The sequence below is a fragment of the Coregonus lavaretus genome (genome assembly GCF_964263955.1).
Source record: "Coregonus lavaretus genome assembly, contig: HAP1_SCAFFOLD_5566, whole genome shotgun sequence".
Classification (NCBI taxonomy): Eukaryota; Metazoa; Chordata; class Actinopteri; order Salmoniformes; family Salmonidae; genus Coregonus; species Coregonus lavaretus.
The window spans coordinates 1,870-22,500 of NW_028164392.1; the positions used below are offsets into that span (position 1 = coordinate 1,870).

The following is a 20,631-nucleotide window of genomic DNA, read 5'->3' on the forward strand; positions in this document are numbered from 1 at the left end:
CTCCTCCTGTCTCCTCTCCTCCATAGCGACCCGTCTCCCTCTGAGACCAGACCCCTATTTCCCTTTCTGGTTCACCTTTCTATCTATCCCTTACTGACATCTCTTTCTCTCTCTCTCTCTCTCTCTCTCTCTCTCTCTCTCTCGGTCTCTCTCTCGCTCTCTCTCTCGGTCTCTCTCGGTCTCTCTCTCTCTCTCTCTCTCTCTCTCTCTCTCTCTCTCTCTCTCTCTCTCTCTCTCTACGGAGTGACGTCGGTGTTAAGAAGAAGATGGCGGCGCCAGGAAAGGCGGAAGGTGGTAAGTCTTGGTCCTCTCCTTCTGTTCTGGCTTTCTGGTTGTTTTGGGTCCGCTGTCACCGGGCCGGCGGCGGGGCTGTGGCCGGAGACCAGACTTCGGGGGCCGGAGAGGCTAGGTGTGTCTGGTCGATGATTCCGCTAGGAGAGTATTTGGATCTGATAATGCTAGATAGCGACAGATCGCTATTTCAACAATAAAATACACACCATTAAATGCCACTATGCGAAAAGCACCTCCTATAATGATGATGGGTTGTCTATCTGGTATTTTTGTTGTTGTCTATTGTATCAGTGATTTAGTGTTGTTATTTGGTGCTGAGATAGTTAGATGTTGCTAGTTGGTTAGGCACCGTCGGTAGCGCTTGAAATGGTTTCTGAGCTCCGGGCGAAGGGAAGGAAGTTGAGTGGTGTTAGCCGGGGATGGGGGCTCCAGGGGAGGGCAGGGAGAGCAGGCGAGCCGCCGGACTGGGCCTAGCCGCCGGAGGATACCTGACAGCTGGGTGTGTCGGTGTACCGGGGTCGGTCAGAGAGAGTTGATAGCCGTAGTGTTGTCGTCCAGGTCTGGTTTAAAGGGGCAATCCATAGTTGCTACATATAAATTAATGATATTTACCCATTGAAGACTATAACCTTTAAATGCCTCATGAGCTTAGTTCAACTGTCACACCACATCAGAACCAAAAATATAAGTGTGTTATACTCCAATGTTTGTAAACAAACATTAGATAGCCTCAAAACACGGTTCAAACTATTACTTTGACATCAGAGATGGTCAGTCCTTGAATCCATAGCCCTGTCTATGAATTTGAGAGTGGTCACATTTCTCCAGCCCCAACCCTCAGCTTTTTACTGAAACAGGGGTGGGGAGGACACTTTGTTATTGTTTCAACTGCTGATTGCTGCTTTAACAGTTGTGATGTCAGTGGGACTTTGGCCTGTTTTAGTTTTATTACTAGTTTAGATTAAATATCCACGTTTATAACTGCTGTAATTGCCAGCTAGTGTGTTCACCTGATATTCCAGTGTGTGTTTACTGAGAGTCTCTTCTGTCTGTCTGTCTGTCTGTCTGTCTGTCTGTCTGTCTGTCTGTCTGTCTGTGTGTCTGTCTGTCTGTCTGTCTGTGTGTCTGTCTGTCTGTGTGTGTGTGTGTCTGTGTGTGTGTGTCTGTGTGTGTGCATTCTTCATTAGCTAATTGATAGAAGGGGATACTGTTACACGCTGTGAGCCGATCCCTGCTCTACTTGTCCTCACTAAAACAACCCTGTGTGTGTGTGTCTACCTACACAATGTGTGTGTCCGTTATTGTGTTTTCTGGCAGACTGTGTGTGTCCAGTATTGTGTTTTCTGGCAGACTGTGTGTCTAGTATTGTGTTTTCTGGCAGACAGTGTGTCTAGTATTGTGTTTTCTGGCAGACTGTATGTCCAGTATTGTGTTTTCTGGCAGACAGTGTGTCCAGTATTGTGTTTTCTGGCAGACTGTATGTGTCTTGTATTGTGTTTTCTGGCAGACTGTATGTCCAGTATTGTGTTTTCTGGCAGACTGTGTGTCTAGTATTGTGTTTTCTGGCAGACTGTATGTCTAGTATTGTGTTTTCTGGCAGACTGTATGTCCAGTATTGTGTTTTTTGGCAGACTGTATGTCCGTTATTGTGTTTTCTGGCAGACTGTATGTCCAGTATTGTGTTTTTTGGCAGACTGTATGTCCAGTATTGTGTGTTCTGGCAGACTGTATGTCCAGTATTGTGTTTTTTGGCAGACTGTATGTCCGTTATTGTGTTTTCTGGCAGACTGTATGTCCAGTATTGTGTTTTTTGGCAGACTGTATGTCCGTTATTGTGTTTTCTGGCAGACTGTGTGTCTAGTATTGTGTTTTCTGGCAGACTGTATGTCCAGTATTGTGTTTTTTGGCAGACTGTATGTCCGTTATTGTGTTTTCTGGCAGACTGTATGTCCAGTATTGTGTTTTTTGGCAGACTGTATGTCCAGTATTGTGTGTTCTGGCAGACTGTATGTCCAGTATTGTGTTTTTTGGCAGACTGTATGTCCGTTATTGTGTTTTCTGGCAGACTGTATGTCCAGTATTGTGTTTTTTGGCAGACTGTATGTCCGTTATTGTGTTTTCTGGCAGACTGTGTGTCTAGTATTGTGTTTTCTGGCAGACTGAATGTCCAGTATTGTGTTTTTTGGCAGACTGTATGTCCGTTATTGTGTTTTCTGGCAGACTGTATGTCCAGTATTGTGTTTTCTGGCAGACTGTATGTCCAGTATTGTGTTTTTTGGCAGACTGTATGTCCAGTATTGTGTTTTCTGGCAGACTGTATGTCCAGTATTGTGTTTTTTGGCAGACTGTATGTCCAGTATTGTGTTTTCTGGCAGACTGTATGTCCAGTATTGTGTTTTCTGGCAGACTGTATGTCCAGTATTGTGTTTTCTGGCAGACTGTATGTCCAGTATTGTGTTTTCTGGCAGACTGTGTGTCCAGTATTGTGTTTTCTGGCAGACTGTGTGTCCGGTATTGTGTTTTCTGGCAGACTGTGTGTCTAGTATTGTGTTTTTTGGCAGACTGTATGTCCAGTATTGTGTTTTTTGGCAGACTGTATGTCCGTTATTGTGTTTTCTGGCAGACTGTATGTCCAGTATTGTGTTTTTTGGCAGACTGTATGTCCAGTATTGTGTGTTCTGGCAGACTGTATGTCCAGTATTGTGTTTTTTGGCAGACTGTATGTCCGTTATTGTGTTTTCTGGCAGACTGTATGTCCAGTATTGTGTTTTTTGGCAGACTGTATGTCCGTTATTGTGTTTTCTGGCAGACTGTGTGTCTAGTATTGTGTTTTCTGGCAGACTGTATGTCCAGTATTGTGTTTTTTGGCAGACTGTATGTCCGTTATTGTGTTTTCTGGCAGACTGTATGTCCAGTATTGTGTTTTTTGGCAGACTGTATGTCCGTTATTGTGTTTTCTGGCAGACTGTGTGTCTAGTATTGTGTTTTCTGGCAGACTGTATGTCCAGTATTGTGTTTTTTGGCAGACTGTATGTCCGTTATTGTGTTTTCTGGCAGACTGTATGTCCAGTATTGTGTTTTTTGGCAGACTGTGTGTCCAGTATTGTGTGTTCTGGCAGACTGTATGTCCAGTATTGTGTTTTTTGGCAGACTGTATGTCCGTTATTGTGTTTTCTGGCAGACTGTGTGTCTAGTATTGTGTGTTCTGGCAGACTGTATGTCCGTTATTGTGTTTTCTGGCAGACTGTGTGTCTAGTATTGTGTTTTCTGGCAGACTGAATGTCCAGTATTGTGTTTTTTGGCAGACTGTATGTCCGTTATTGTGTTTTCTGGCAGACTGTATGTCCAGTATTGTGTTTTCTGGCAGACTGTATGTCCAGTATTGTGTTTTTTGGCAGACTGTATGTCCAGTATTGTGTTTTCTGGCAGACTGTATGTCCAGTATTGTGTTTTCTGGCAGACTGTATGTCTAGTATTGTGTTTTCTGGCAGACTGTGTGTCCGTTATTGTGTTTTCTGGCAGACTGTATGTCCAGTATTGTGTTTTCTGGCAGACTGTGTGTCTAGTATTGTGTTTTCTGGCAGACTGTGTGTCTAGTATTGTGTTTTCTGGCAGACTGTGTGTCTAGTATTGTGTTTTCTGGCAGACTGTGTGTCTACTATTGTGTTTTCTGGCAGACTGTATGTCCAGTATTGTGTTTTTTGGCAGACTGTATGTCCGTTATTGTGTTTTCTGGCAGACTGTATGTCCAGTATTGTGTTTTTTGGCAGACTGTATGTCCAGTATTGTGTGTTCTGGCAGACTGTATGTCCAGTATTGTGTTTTTTGGCAGACTGTATGTCCGTTATTGTGTTTTCTGGCAGACTGTATGTCCAGTATTGTGTTTTTTGGCAGACTGTATGTCCGTTATTGTGTTTTCTGGCAGACTGTGTGTCTAGTATTGTGTTTTCTGGCAGACTGTATGTCCAGTATTGTGTTTTTTGGCAGACTGTATGTCCGTTATTGTGTTTTCTGGCAGACTGTATGTCCAGTATTGTGTTTTTTGGCAGACTGTATGTCCAGTATTGTGTGTTCTGGCAGACTGTATGTCCAGTATTGTGTTTTTTGGCAGACTGTATGTCCGTTATTGTGTTTTCTGGCAGACTGTATGTCCAGTATTGTGTTTTTTGGCAGACTGTATGTCCGTTATTGTGTTTTCTGGCAGACTGTGTGTCTAGTATTGTGTTTTCTGGCAGACTGTATGTCCAGTATTGTGTTTTCTGGCAGACTGTGTGTCTAGTATCGTGTTTTCTGGCAGACTGTATGTCCAGTATTGTGTTTTCTGGCAGACTGTGTGTCTAGTATTGTGTTTTCTGGCAGACTGTGTGTCTAGTATTGTGTTTTCTGGCAGACTGTATGTCCAGTATTGTGTTTTCTGGCAGACTGTGTGTCTAGTATTGTGTTTTCTGGCAGACTGTGTGTCTAGTAATGTGTTTTCTGGCAGACTGTGTGTCTAGTATTGTGTTTTCTGGCAGAGTATGTCCAGTATTGTGTTTTTTGGCAGACTGTATGTCCGTTATTGTGTTTTCTGGCAGACTGTATGTCCAGTATTGTGTTTTTTGGCAGACTGTATGTCCAGTATTGTGTGTTCTGGCAGACTGTATGTCCAGTATTGTGTTTTTTGGCAGACTGTATGTCCGTTATTGTGTTTTCTGGCAGACTGTATGTCCAGTATTGTGTTTTTTGGCAGACTGTATGTCCGTTATTGTGTTTTCTGGCAGACTGTGTGTCTAGTATTGTGTTTTCTGGCAGACTGTATGTCCAGTATTGTGTTTTTTGGCAGACTGTATGTCCGTTATTGTGTTTTCTGGCAGACTGTATGTCCAGTATTGTGTTTTTTGGCAGACTGTATGTCCAGTATTGTGTGTTCTGGCGGACTGTATGTCCAGTATTGTGTTTTTTGGCAGACTGTATGTCCGTTATTGTGTTTTCTGGCAGACTGTATGTCCAGTATTGTGTTTTTTGGCACACTGTATGTCCGTTATTGTGTTTTTTGGCAGACTGTATGTCCGTTATTGTGTTTTCTGGCAGACTGTATGTCCGTTATTGTGTTTTCTGGCAGACTGTATATCCGTTATTGTGTTTTCTGGCAGACTGTATGTCCAGTATTGTGTTTTCTGGCAGACTGTATGTCCAGTATTGTGTTTTCTGGCAGACTGTGTGTCTAGTATTGTGTTTTCTGGCAGACTGTATGTCCAGTATTGTGTTTTTTGGCAGACTGTATGTCCGTTATTGTGTTTTCTGGCAGACTGAATGTCCAGTATTGTGTTTTCTGGCAGACTGTGTGTGTCTAGTATTGTGTTTTCTGGCAGACTGTGTGTCTAGTATTGTGTTTTCTGGCAGACTGAGTGTCCAGTATTGTGTTTTCTGGCAGACTGTGCGTGTCTAGTATTGTGTTTTCTGGCAGACTGTATGTCCAGTATTGTGTTTTTTGGCAGACTGTATGTCCGTTATTGTGTTTTCTGGCAGACTGTATGTCCAGTATTGTGTTTTTTGGCAGACTGTATGTCCGTTATTGTGTTTTCTGGCAGACTGTATGTCCGTTATTGTGTTTTCTGGCAGACTGTATATCCGTTATTGTGTTTTCTGGCAGACTGTGTGTCTTGTATTGTGTTTTCTGGCAGACTGTGTGTCTTGTATTGTGTTTTCTGGCAGACTGAGTGTCCAGTATTGTGTTTTCTGGCAGACTGTGCGTGTCTAGTATTGTGTTTTTTGGCAGACTGTATGTCCAGTATTGTGTTTTCTGGCAGACTGTATGTCCAGTATTGTGTTTTCTGGCAGACTGTATGTCTAGTATTGTGTTTTCTGGCAGACTGTGTGTCCGTTATTGTGTTTTCTGGCAGACTGTATGTCCAGTATTGTGTTTTCTGGCAGACTGTGTGTCTAGTATTGTGTTTTCTGGCAGACTGTATGTCCAGTATTGTGTTTTCTGGCAGACTGTGTGTCTAGTATTGTGTTTTCTGGCAGACTGTATGTCCAGTATTGTGTTTTCTGGCAGACTGTGTGTCTAGTATTGTGTTTTCTGGCAGACTGTGTGTCTAGTATTGTGTTTTCTGGCAGACTGTGTGTCTACTATTGTGTTTTCTGGCAGACTGTATGTCCAGTATTGTGTTTTTTGGCAGACTGTATGTCCGTTATTGTGTTTTCTGGCAGACTGTATGTCCAGTATTGTGTTTTTTGGCAGACTGTATGTCCAGTATTGTGTGTTCTGGCAGACTGTATGTCCAGTATTGTGTTTTTTGGCAGACTGTATGTCCGTTATTGTGTTTTCTGGCAGACTGTATGTCCAGTATTGTGTTTTTTGGCAGACTGTATGTCCGTTATTGTGTTTTCTGGCAGACTTTGTGTCTAGTATTGTGTTTTCTGGCAGACTGTATGTCCAGTATTGTGTTTTTTGGCAGACTGTATGTCCGTTATTGTGTTTTCTGGCAGACTGTATGTCCAGTATTGTGTTTTTTGGCAGACTGTATGTCCAGTATTGTGTGTTCTGGCAGACTGTATGTCCAGTATTGTGTTTTTTGGCAGACTGTATGTCCGTTATTGTGTTTTCTGGCAGACTGTATGTCCAGTATTGTGTTTTTTGGCAGACTGTATGTCCGTTATTGTGTTTTCTGGCAGACTTTGTGTCTAGTATTGTGTTTTCTGGCAGACTGTATGTCCAGTATTGTGTTTTTTGGCAGACTGTATGTCCGTTATTGTGTTTTCTGGCAGACTGTATGTCCAGTATTGTGTTTTTTGGCAGACTGTATGTCCGTTATTGTGTTTTCTGGCAGACTGTGTGTCTAGTATTGTGTTTTCTGGCAGACTGTATGTCCAGTATTGTGTTTTCTGGCAGACTGTGTGTCTAGTATTGTGTTTTCTGGCAGACTGTATGTCCAGTATTGTGTTTTCTGGCAGACTGTGTGTCTAGTATTGTGTTTTCTGGCAGACTGTATGTCCGTTATTGTGTTTTCTGGCAGACTGTATGTCCAGTATTGTGTTTTCTGGCAGACTGTATGTCCAGTATTGTGTTTTCTGGCAGACTGTGTGTCTAGTAATGTGTTTTCTGGCAGACTGTGTGTCTAGTATTGTGTTTTCTGGCAGACTATGTCCAGTATTGTGTTTTTTGGCAGACTGTATGTCCGTTATTGTGTTTTCTGGCAGACTGTATGTCCAGTATTGTGTTTTTTGGCAGACTGTATGTCCAGTATTGTGTGTTCTGGCAGACTGTATGTCCAGTATTGTGTTTTTTGGCAGACTGTATGTCCGTTATTGTGTTTTCTGGCAGACTGTATGTCCAGTATTGTGTTTTTTGGCAGACTGTATGTCCGTTATTGTGTTTTCTGGCAGACTGTGTGTCTAGTATTGTGTTTTCTGGCAGACTGTATGTCCAGTATTGTGTTTTTTGGCAGACTGTATGTCCGTTATTGTGTTTTCTGGCAGACTGTATGTCCAGTATTGTGTTTTTTGGCAGACTGTATGTCCAGTATTGTGTGTTCTGGCAGACTGTATGTCCAGTATTGTGTTTTTTGGCAGACTGTATGTCCGTTATTGTGTTTTCTGGCAGACTGTATGTCCAGTATTGTGTTTTTTGGCACACTGTATGTCCGTTATTGTGTTTTTTGGCAGACTGTATGTCCGTTATTGTGTTTTCTGGCAGACTGTATGTCCGTTATTGTGTTTTCTGGCAGACTGTATATCCGTTATTGTGTTTTCTGGCAGACTGTATGTCCAGTATTCTGTTTTCTGGCAGACTGTATGTCCAGTATTGTGTTTTCTGGCAGACTGTGTGTCTAGTATTGTGTTTTCTGGCAGACTGTATGTCCAGTATTGTGTTTTTTGGCAGACTGTATGTCCGTTATTGTGTTTTCTGGCAGACTGAATGTCCAGTATTGTGTTTTCTGGCAGACTGTGTGTGTCTAGTATTGTGTTTTCTGGCAGACTGTGTGTCTAGTATTGTGTTTTCTGGCAGACTGAGTGTCCAGTATTGTGTTTTCTGGCAGACTGTGCGTGTCTAGTATTGTGTTTTCTGGCAGACTGTATGTCCAGTATTGTGTTTTTTGGCAGACTGTATGTCCAGTATTGTGTTTTCTGGCAGACTGTATGTCTAGTATTGTGTTTTCTGGCAGACTGTGTGTCCGTTATTGTGTTTTCTGGCAGACTGTATGTCCAGTATTGTGTTTTCTGGCAGACTGTGTGTCTAGTATTGTGTTTTCTGGCAGACTGTATGTCCAGTATTGTGTTTTCTGGCAGACTGTGTGTCTAGTATTGTGTTTTCTGGCAGACTGTGTGTGTCTAGTATTGTTTTTTCTGGCAGACTGTGTGTCTTGTATTGTGTTTTCTGGCAGACTGTATGTCCACTATTGTGTTTTTTGGCAGACTGTATGTCCGTTATTGTGTTTTCTGGCAGACTGAATGTCCAGTATTGTGTTTTCTGGCAGACTGTGTGTGTCTAGTATTGTGTTTTCTGGCAGACTGAGTGTCCAGTATTGTGTTTTCTGGCAGACTGTGCGTGTCTAGTATTGTGTTTTCTGGCAGACTGTATGTCCAGTATTGTGTTTTCTGGCAGACTGAATTGTCCAGTATTGTGTTTTCTGGCAGAATGTGTGTGTACAGTATTGTGTTTTCTGGCAGACTGTGTGTCCAGTATTGTGTTTTCTGGCAGACTGTGTGTGTCTAGTATTGTGTTTTCTGGCAGACAGTGTGTCCACTATTGTGTTTTCTGGCAGAATGTGTGTCTAGTATTGTGTTTTCTGGCAGACTGTATGTCCACTATTGTGTTTTCTGGCAGACAGTGTGTCCAGTATTGTGTTTTCTGGCAGACTGTGTGTCTAGTATTGTGTTTTCTGGCAGACTGTGTGTCCACTATTGTGTTTTCTGGCAGACAGTGTGTCCAGTATTGTGTTTTCTGGCAGACTGTGTGTCCAGTATTGTGTTTTCTGGCAGAATGTGTGTGTACAGTATTGTGTTTTCTGGCAGACTGTGTGTCTAGTATTGTGTTTTCTGGCAGACTGTGTGTCTAGTATTGTGTTTTCTGGCAGACTGTGTGTCCACTATTGTGTTTTCTGGCAGACAATGTGTCCAGTATTGTGTTTTCTGGCAGACTGTGTGTCTAGTATTGTGTTCTCTGGCAGACTGTGTGTCCACTATAGTGTTTTCTGGCAGACAGTGTGTCCAGTATTGTGTTTTCTGGCAGACTATGTGTGTCTAGTATTGTGTTTTCTGGCAGACTTAATGTCCAATATTGTGTTTTCTGGCAGACTATGCGTGTCTAGTATTGTGTTTTCTGGCAGACTGTATGTCCAGTATTGTGTTTTCTGGCAGACTGAATGTCCAGTATTGTGTTTTCTGGCAGACTGAATGTCCAGTATTGTGTTTTCTGGCAGACTGTGTGTCCAGTATTGTGTTTTCTGGCAGACAATGTGTCCAGTATTGTGTTTTCTGGTAGACAGTGTGTCCAGTATTGTGTTTTCTGGCAGACAATGTGTCCAGTATTGTGTTTTCTGGCAGACTGTGTGTCTAGTATTGTGTTTTCTGGCAGACTGTGTGTCCAGTATTGTGTTTTCTGGCAGACTGAATGTCCACTATTGTGTTTTCTGGCAGACTGTATGTCCGTTATTGTGTTTTCTGGCAGACTGTGTGTCCAGTATTGTGTTTTCTGGCAGACTGTATGTCCAGTATTGTGTTTTCTGGCAGACTGTGTATGTCTAGTATTGTGTTTTCTGGCAGACTGTGTGTGTCCAGTATTGTGTTTTCTGGCAGACTGAATGTCCACTATTGTGTTTTCTGGCAGACTGTATGTCCGTTATTGTGTTTTCTGGCAGACTGTGTATGTCTAGTATTGTGTTTTCTGGCAGACAGTGTGTCCAGTATTGTGTTTTCTGGCAGACTGTGTGTCCGGTATTGTGTTTTCTGGCAGACTGTGTGTCCACTATTGTGTTTTCTGGGAGACTGTATGTCCGGAACTGTGTTTTCTGGCAGACTGTGTGTCTAGTATTGTGTTTTCTGGCAGACTGAATGTCCAATATTGTGTTTTCTGGCAGACTGTGCGTGTCTAGTATTGTGTTTTCTGGCAGACTGTATGTCCAGTATTGTGTTTTCTGGCAGACAGAATGTCCAGTATTGTGTTTTCTGGCAGACTGTATGTCCAGTATTGTGTTTTCTGGCAGACTGTGTGTCCGGTATTGTGTTTTCTGGCAGACTGTGTGTGTCTAGTATTGTGTTTTCTGGCAGACTGTATGTCCAGTATTGTGTTTTCTGGCAGACTGTCTGTGTCCAGTATTGTGTTTTCTGGTAGACTGTATGTCCAGTATTGTGTTTTCTGGCAGACTGTGTGTGTCTAGTATTGTGTTTTCTGGCAGACTGAATGGCCAGTATTGTGTTTTCTGGCAGACTGTGTGTGTCTAGTATTGTGTTTTCTGGCAGACTGTATGTCCAGTATTGTGTTTTCTGGCAGACTGTGTGTCCAGTATTGTGTTTTCTGGCAGACTGTATGTCCAGTATTGTGTTTTCTGGCAGACTGTATGTCCACTATTGTGTTTTCTGGCAGACTGTATGTCCACTATTGTGTTTTCTGGCAGACTGTATGTCCAGTATTGTGTTTTCTGGCAGACTGAATGTCCAGTATTGTGTTTTCTGGCAGACTGTGTGTGTCTAATATTGTGTTTTCTGGCAGACTGTTTGTGTCTAGTATTGTGTTTTCTGGCAGACTGTATGTCCACTATTGTGTTTTCTGGCAGACTGTATGTCCACTATTGTGTTTTCTGGCAGACTGTGTGTCCAGTATTGTGTTTTCTGGCAGACTGTGTGTCCAGTATTCTGTTTTCTGGCAGACTGTTTGTGTCTAGTATTGTGTTTTCTGGCAGACTGTGTTTCCAGTATTGTGTTTTCTGGCAGACTGTGTGTCTACTATTGTGTTTTCTGGCAGACTGTGTGTCTACTATTGTGTTTTCTGGCAGACTGAATATCCACTATTGTGTTTTCTGGCAGGCAGTATGTCCACTATTGTGTTTTCTAGCAGACTGTGTGTCTAGTATTGTTTTTTCTGGCAGACTATGTGTGTCTAGTATTGTGTTTTCTGGCAGACTGTGTGTGTCTAGTATTGTTTTTTCTGGCAGACTATGTGTGTCTAGTATTGTTTTTTCTGGCAGACTGTATGTCCACTATTGTGTTTTTTGGCAGACTGTATGTCCGTTATTGTGTTTTCTGGCAGACTGAATGTCCAGTATTGTGTTTTCTGGCAGACTGTGTGTGTCTAGTATTGTTTTTTCTGGCAGACTGTGTGTCTTGTATTGTGTTTTCTGGCAGACTGTATGTCCACTATTGTGTTTTTTGGCAGACTGTATGTCCGTTATTGTGTTTTCTGGCAGACTGAATGTCCAGTATTGTGTTTTCTGGCAGACTGTGTGTGTCTAGTATTGTGTTTTCTGGCAGACTGTGTGTCTAGTATTGTGTTTTCTGGCAGACTGAGTGTCCAGTATTGTGTTTTCTGGCAGACTGTGCGTGTCTAGTATTGTGTTTTCTGGCAGACTGTATGTCCAGTATTGTGTTTTCTGGCAGACTGAATTGTCCAGTATTGTGTTTTCTGGCAGACTGTGCGTGTCTAGTATTGTGTTTTCTGGCAGACTGTATGTCCAGTATTGTGTTTTCTGGCAGACTGTATGTCCAGTATTGTGTTTTCTGGCAGACTGTATGTCCACTATTGTGTTTTCTGGCAGACTGTATGTCCACTATTGTGTTTTCTGGCAGACTGAATGTCCAGTATTGTGTTTTCTGGCAGACTGTGTGTGTCTAATATTGTGTTTTCTGGCAGACTGTTTGTGTCTAGTATTGTGTTTTCTGGCAGACTGTGTGTGTCTAGTATTGTGTTTTCTGGCAGACTGTGTTTCCAGTATTGTGTTTTCTGGCAGACTGTGTGTCTACTATTGTGTTTTCTGGCAGACTGTATGTCCACTATTGTGTTTTCTAGCAGACTGTGTGTCTAGTATTGCTTTTTCTGGCAGACTGTGTGTGTCTAGTATTGTTTTTTCTGGCAGACTGTATGTCCACTATTGTGTTTTTTGGCAGACTGTATGTCCGTTATTGTGTTTTCTGGCAGACTGAATGTCCAGTATTGTGTTTTCTGGCAGACTGTGTGTGTCTAGTATTGTTTTTTCTGGCAGACTGTGTGTCTTGTATTGTGTTTTCTGGCAGACTGTATGTCCACTATTGTGTTTTTTGGCAGACTGTATGTCCGTTATTGTGTTTTCTGGCAGACTGAATGTCCAGTATTGTGTTTTCTGGCAGACTGTGTGTCTAGTATTGTGTTTTCTGGCAGACTGAGTGTCCAGTATTGTGTTTTCTGGCAGACTGTATGTCCACTATTGTGTTTTTTGGCAGACTGTATGTCCGTTATTGTGTTTTCTGGCAGACTGAATGTCCAGTATTGTGTTTTCTGGCAGACTGTGTGTCTAGTATTGTGTTTTCTGGCAGACTGAGTGTCCAGTATTGTGTTTTCTGGCAGACTGTGCGTGTCTAGTATTGTGTTTTCTGGCAGACTGTATGTCCAGTATTGTGTTTTCTGGCAGACTGAATTGTCCAGTATTGTGTTTTCTGGCAGAATGTGTGTGTACAGTATTGTGTTTTCTGGCAGACTGTGTGTCCAGTATTGTGTTTTCTGGCAGACTGTGTGTGTCTAGTATTGTGTTTTCTGGCAGACAGTGTGTCTAGTATTGTGTTTTCTGGCAGACTGTGTGTCCACTATTGTGTTTTCTGGCAGACAATGTGTCCAGTATTGTGTTTTCTGGCAGACTGTGTGTCTAGTATTGTGTTCTCTGGCAGACTGTGTGTCCACTATAGTGTTTTCTGGCAGACAGTGTGTCCAGTATTGTGTTTTCTGGCAGACTATGTGTGTCTAGTATTGTGTTTTCTGGCAGACTGTGTGTCTAGTATTGTGTTTTCTGGCAGACTTAATGTCCAATATTGTGTTTTCTGGCAGACTGTGCGTGTCTAGTATTGTGTTTTCTGGCAGACTGTATGTCCGGTACTGTGTTTTCTGGCAGACTGTGTGTCTAGTATTGTGTTTTCTGGCAGACTTAATGTCCAATATTGTGTTTTCTGGCAGACTGTGCGTGTCTAGTATTGTGTTTTCTGGCAGACTGTATGTCCAGTATTGTGTTTTCTGGCAGACTGTGTGTGTCTAGTATTGTGTTTTCTGGCAGACTGTATGTCCAGTATTGTGTTTTCTGGCAGACTGTGTGTCCAGTATTGTGTTTTCTGGCAGACTGTATGTCCAGTATTGTGTTTTCTGGCAGACTGTATGTCCACTATTGTGTTTTCTGGCAGACTGTATGTCCACTATTGTGTTTTCTGGCAGACTGTATGTCCAGTATTGTGTTTTCTGGCAGACTGAATGTCCAGTATTGTGTTTTCTGGCAGACTGTGTGTGTCTAATATTGTGTTTTCTGGCAGACTGTTTGTGTCTAGTATTGTGTTTTCTGGCAGACTGTATGTCCACTATTGTGTTTTCTGGCAGACTGTATGTCCACTATTGTGTTTTCTGGCAGACTGTGTGTCCAGTATTGTGTTTTCTGGCAGACTGTGTGTCCAGTATTCTGTTTTCTGGCAGACTGTTTGTGTCTAGTATTGTGTTTTCTGGCAGACTGTGTTTCCAGTATTGTGTTTTCTGGCAGACTGTGTGTCTACTATTGTGTTTTCTGGCAGACTGTGTGTCTACTATTGTGTTTTCTGGCAGACTGAATATCCACTATTGTGTTTTCTGGCAGGCAGTATGTCCACTATTGTGTTTTCTAGCAGACTGTGTGTCTAGTATTGTTTTTTCTGGCAGACTATGTGTGTCTAGTATTGTGTTTTCTGGCAGACTGTGTGTGTCTAGTATTGTTTTTTCTGGCAGACTATGTGTGTCTAGTATTGTTTTTTCTGGCAGACTGTATGTCCACTATTGTGTTTTTTGGCAGACTGTATGTCCGTTATTGTGTTTTCTGGCAGACTGAATGTCCAGTATTGTGTTTTCTGGCAGACTGTGTGTGTCTAGTATTGTTTTTTCTGGCAGACTGTGTGTCTTGTATTGTGTTTTCTGGCAGACTGTATGTCCACTATTGTGTTTTTTGGCAGACTGTATGTCCGTTATTGTGTTTTCTGGCAGACTGAATGTCCAGTATTGTGTTTTCTGGCAGACTGTGTGTGTCTAGTATTGTGTTTTCTGGCAGACTGTGTGTCTAGTATTGTGTTTTCTGGCAGACTGAGTGTCCAGTATTGTGTTTTCTGGCAGACTGTGCGTGTCTAGTATTGTGTTTTCTGGCAGACTGTATGTCCAGTATTGTGTTTTCTGGCAGACTGAATTGTCCAGTATTGTGTTTTCTGGCAGACTGTGCGTGTCTAGTATTGTGTTTTCTGGCAGACTGTATGTCCAGTATTGTGTTTTCTGGCAGACTGTATGTCCAGTATTGTGTTTTCTGGCAGACTGTATGTCCACTATTGTGTTTTCTGGCAGACTGTATGTCCACTATTGTGTTTTCTGGCAGACTGAATGTCCAGTATTGTGTTTTCTGGCAGACTGTGTGTGTCTAATATTGTGTTTTCTGGCAGACTGTTTGTGTCTAGTATTGTGTTTTCTGGCAGACTGTGTGTGTCTAGTATTGTGTTTTCTGGCAGACTGTGTTTCCAGTATTGTGTTTTCTGGCAGACTGTGTGTCTACTATTGTGTTTTCTGGCAGACTGTATGTCCACTATTGTGTTTTCTAGCAGACTGTGTGTCTAGTATTGCTTTTTCTGGCAGACTGTGTGTGTCTAGTATTGTTTTTTCTGGCAGACTGTATGTCCACTATTGTGTTTTTTGGCAGACTGTATGTCCGTTATTGTGTTTTCTGGCAGACTGAATGTCCAGTATTGTGTTTTCTGGCAGACTGTGTGTGTCTAGTATTGTTTTTTCTGGCAGACTGTGTGTCTTGTATTGTGTTTTCTGGCAGACTGTATGTCCACTATTGTGTTTTTTGGCAGACTGTATGTCCGTTATTGTGTTTTCTGGCAGACTGAATGTCCAGTATTGTGTTTTCTGGCAGACTGTGTGTCTAGTATTGTGTTTTCTGGCAGACTGAGTGTCCAGTATTGTGTTTTCTGGCAGACTGTATGTCCACTATTGTGTTTTTTGGCAGACTGTATGTCCGTTATTGTGTTTTCTGGCAGACTGAATGTCCAGTATTGTGTTTTCTGGCAGACTGTGTGTCTAGTATTGTGTTTTCTGGCAGACTGAGTGTCCAGTATTGTGTTTTCTGGCAGACTGTGCGTGTCTAGTATTGTGTTTTCTGGCAGACTGTATGTCCAGTATTGTGTTTTCTGGCAGACTGAATTGTCCAGTATTGTGTTTTCTGGCAGAATGTGTGTGTACAGTATTGTGTTTTCTGGCAGACTGTGTGTCCAGTATTGTGTTTTCTGGCAGACTGTGTGTGTCTAGTATTGTGTTTTCTGGCAGACAGTGTGTCTAGTATTGTGTTTTCTGGCAGACTGTGTGTCCACTATTGTGTTTTCTGGCAGACAATGTGTCCAGTATTGTGTTTTCTGGCAGACTGTGTGTCTAGTATTGTGTTCTCTGGCAGACTGTGTGTCCACTATAGTGTTTTCTGGCAGACAGTGTGTCCAGTATTGTGTTTTCTGGCAGACTATGTGTGTCTAGTATTGTGTTTTCTGGCAGACTGTGTGTCTAGTATTGTGTTTTCTGGCAGACTTAATGTCCAATATTGTGTTTTCTGGCAGACTGTGCGTGTCTAGTATTGTGTTTTCTGGCAGACTGTATGTCCGGTACTGTGTTTTCTGGCAGACTGTGTGTCTAGTATTGTGTTTTCTGGCAGACTTAATGTCCAATATTGTGTTTTCTGGCAGACTGTGCGTGTCTAGTATTGTGTTTTCTGGCAGACTGTATGTCCAGTATTGTGTTTTCTGGCAGACTGAATGTCCAGTATTATGTTTTCTGGCAGACTGAATGTCCAGTATTGTGTTTTCTGGCAGACTGTGTGTGTCTAGTATTGTGTTTTCTGTCAGACTGTGTGTGTCTAGTATTGTGTTTTCTGGTAGACAGTGTGTCCAGTATTGTGTTTTCTGGCAGACAATGTGTCCAGTATTGTGTTTTCTGGCAGACTGTGTGTCTAGTATTGTGTTTTCTGGCAGACTGTGTGTCCAGTATTGTGGTTTCTGGCAGACTGAGTGTTTAGTATTGTGTTTTCTGGCAGACTGTATGTCCACTATTGTGTTTTTTGGCAGACTGTATGTCCGTTATTGTGTTTTCTGGCAGACTGAATGTCCAGTATTGTGTTTTCTGGCAGACTGTGTGTCTAGTATTGTGTTTTCTGGCAGACTGAGTGTCCAGTATTGTGTTTTCTGGCAGACTGTGCGTGTCTAGTATTGTGTTTTCTGGCAGACTGTATGTCCAGTATTGTGTTTTCTGGCAGACTGAATTGTCCAGTATTGTGTTTTCTGGCAGAATGTGTGTGTACAGTATTGTGTTTTCTGGCAGACTGTGTGTCCAGTATTGTGTTTTCTGGCAGACTGTGTGTGTCTAGTATTGTGTTTTCTGGCAGACAGTGTGTCTAGTATTGTGTTTTCTGGCAGACTGTGTGTCCACTATTGTGTTTTCTGGCAGACAATGTGTCCAGTATTGTGTTTTCTGGCAGACTGTGTGTCTAGTATTGTGTTCTCTGGCAGACTGTGTGTCCACTATAGTGTTTTCTGGCAGACAGTGTGTCCAGTATTGTGTTTTCTGGCAGACTATGTGTGTCTAGTATTGTGTTTTCTGGCAGACTGTGTGTCCAGTATTGTGTTTTCTGACAGACTGTATGTCCGGTACTGTGTTTTCTGGCAGACTGTGTGTCTAGTATTGTGTTTTCTGGCAGACTTAATGTCCAATATTGTGTTTTCTGGCAGACTGTGCGTGTCTAGTATTGTGTTTTCTGGCAGACTGTATGTCCAGTATTGTGTTTTCTGGCAGACTGAATGTCCAGTATTATGTTTTCTGGCAGACTGAATGTCCAGTATTGTGTTTTCTGGCAGACTGTGTGTGTCTAGTATTGTGTTTTCTGTCAGACTGTGTGTGTCTAGTATTGTGTTTTCTGGTAGACAGTGTGTCCAGTATTGTGTTTTCTGGCAGACAATGTGTCCAGTATTGTGTTTTCTGGCAGACTGTGTGTCTAGTATTGTGTTTTCTGGCAGACTGTGTGTCCAGTATTGTGGTTTCTGGCAGACTGTATGTCCAGTATTGTGTTTTCTGGCAGACTGAATGTCCAGTATTGTGTTTTCTGGCAGACTGTATGTCCGTTATTGTGTTTTCTGGCAGACTGTGTGTCCGTTATTGTGTTTTCTGGCAGACTGTATGTCCAGTATTGTGTTTTCTGGCAGACTGTGTGTCTAGTATTGTGTTTTCTGGCAGACTGTGTGTGTCCAGTATTGTGTTTTCTGGCAGACTGAATGTCCACTATTGTGTTTTCTGGCAGACTGTATGTCCGTTATTGTGTTTTCTGGCAGACTGTGTATGTCTAGTATTGTGTTTTCTGGCAGACAGTGTGTCCAGTATTGTGTTTTCTGGCAGACTGTGTGTCTAGTATTGTGTTTTATGGCAGACAGTGTGTCCACTATTGTGTTTTCTGGGAGACTGTATGTCCGGAACTGTGTTTTCTGGCAGACTGTGTGTCTAGTATTGTGTTTTCTGGCAGACTGTGTGTCCACTATTGTGTTTTCTGGGAGACTGTATGTCCGGAACTGTGTTTTCTGGCAGACTGTGTGTCTAGTATTGTGTTTTCTGGCAGACTGAATGTCCAATATTGTGTTTTCTGGCAGACTGTGCGTGTCTAGTATTGTGTTTTCTGGCAGACTGTATGTCCAGTATTGTGTTTTCTGGCAGACAGAATGTCCAGTATTGTGTTTTCTGGCAGACTGTATGTCCAGTATTGTGTTTTCTGGCAGACTGTGTGTCCGGTATTGTGTTTTCTGGCAGACTGTGTGTGTCTAGTATTGTGTTTTCTGGCAGACTGTATGTCCAGTATTGTGTTTTCTGGCAGACTGTCTGTGTCCAGTATTGTGTTTTCTGGTAGACTGTATGTCCAGTATTGTGTTTTCTGGCAGACTGTGTGTGTCTAGTATTGTGTTTTCTGGCAGACTGAATGGCCAGTATTGTGTTTTCTGGCAGACTGTGTGTGTCTAGTATTGTGTTTTCTGGCAGACTGTATGTCCAGTATTGTGTTTTCTGGCAGACTGTGTGTGTCTAGTATTGTGTTTTCTGGCAGACTGTGTATCTAGTATTGTGTTTTCTGGCAGACTGTATGTCCAGTATTGTGTTTTCTGGCAGACTGTCTGTGTCCAGTATTGTGTTTTCTGGCAGACTGTGTGTCTAGTATTGTGTTTTCTGGCAGACTGTATGTCCAGTATTGTGTTTTCTGGCAGACTGTGTGTGTCTAGTATTGTGTTTTCTGGCAGACTGTGTATCTAGTATTGTGTTTTCTGGCAGACTGTATGTCCAGTATTGTGTTTTCTGGCAGACTGTCTGTGTCCAGTATTGTGTTTTCTGGCAGACTGTGTGTCTAGTATTGTGTTTTCTGGCAGACTGTATGTCCAGTATTGTGTTTTCTGGCAGACTGTGTGTCCGGAATTGTGTTTTCTGTCCGACTGTGTGTCTAGTATTGTGTTTTCTGGCAGACTGTGTGTGTCTAGTATTGTTTTTTCTGGCAGACTGTGTGTCCAGTATTGTGTTTTCTGGCAGACTGTATGTCCGTTATTGTGTTTTTTGGCAGACTGTGTGTCTAGTATTGTGTTTTCTGGCAGACTGTGTGTCCAGTATTGTGTTTTCTGGCAGACTGTATGTCCGTTATTGTGTTTTCTGGCAGACAGTGTGTGTCTAGTATTGTGTTTTCTGGCAGACTGTATGTCCAGTATTGTGTGTTCTGGCAGACAGTGTGTCCAGTATTGTGTTTTCTGGCAGACTGTGTGTCTAGTATTGTGTTTTCTGGCAGACTGTGCGTGTCTAGTATTGTGTTTTCTGGCAGACTGTGTGTCTAGTATTGTGTTTTCTGGCAGAATGTGTGTGTCTAGTATTGTGTTTTCTGGTAGACTGTGTGTCCGGTATTGTGTTTTCTGGCAGACTGTCTGTCTAGTATTGTGTTTTCTGGTAGACAGTATGTCCAGTATTGTGTTTTCTGGCAGACTGTCTGTGTCTAGTATTGTGTTTTCTGGTAGACAGTATGTCCGTTATTGTGTTTTCTGGCAGACAGTGTGTGTCTAGTATTGTGTTTTCTGGCAGACAGTGTGTGTCTAGTATTGTGTTTTCTGGCAGACTGTGTGTGTCTAGTATTGTGTTGTCTGGCAGACTGTATGTTCACTATTGTGTTTTCTGGCAGACTGTGTATCTAGTATTGTGTTTTCTGGCAGACTGTGTGTCCGGTATTGTGTTTTCTGGCAGAATGTGTGTGTCTAGTATTGTGTTTTCTGGTAGACTGTGTGTCCGGTATTGTGTTTTCTGGCAGACTGTCTGTGTCTAGTATTGTGTTTTCTGGTAGACAGTATGTCCAGTATTGTGTTTTCTGGCAGACTGTCTGTGTCTAGTATTGTGTTTTCTGGTAGACAGTATGTCCAGTATTGTGTTTTCTGGCAGACTGTGTGTCCAGTATTGTGTTTTCTGGCAGACAGTGTGTCCAGTATTGTGTTTTCTGGCAGACTGTATGTCTAGTATTGTGAATTCTGGCAGACTGTGTGTCCTGTCGGAGTGTGTGTGTGTGTCTCCGTGTTGATGTTTTGTCAATGATTTAGTGTTGCTGTGTGAAGGTGTGAGGCTGAGGGAACACACAGCAACACACACACAGGTGAAGGTTTTCAAAAGTGAAAAAAACTAAAGAGAGAAATATAAATATAAATAAATAAATATAAATGTTGAAACACTTTGTGTTTCCTATGCACTTTCAGATTTTTTGAATATATTATTGTAAAAAATTAGATGTTTTTAATAAGATTGTTCAATTTAAAGTCGGTTTGACCATGAATGTTTTGGAAATCATTTGTTTTGGGATATTTAAAGAAGGAGAAGTCGAGCCTCAATATCTGAAGTTAAACGCAGATAAATATAATGACAATGACAAAGACATGATCAGTCTATAATTTTAATGGTAGGTTTATTTGAACAGTGAGAGACAGAATAACAACAAAAAAATCCAGAAAAACGCATGTCAAAAATGTTATAAATTGATTTGCATTTTAATGAGGGAAATAAGTATTTGACCCCTCTGCAAAACATGACTTAGTACTTGGTGGCAAAACCCTTGTTGGCAATCACAGAGGTCAGACGTT

At 42.0% G+C, this 20,631-nt stretch overlaps 1 long non-coding RNA gene across 1 annotated transcript in view; it reads left to right on the forward strand.

Moving 5' to 3' along the window:
- Window positions 1-248: 248 nt before the first annotated feature.
- Window positions 249-20,631, forward strand: part of LOC311117071 — a 28,491-nt gene continuing 8,108 nt past the window's right edge. The window contains exon 1 of the long non-coding RNA XR_014611557.1: window positions 249-294. This is a non-coding gene — a long non-coding RNA (uncharacterized lncRNA). The remainder of the gene's footprint in view (window positions 295-20,631) is intronic.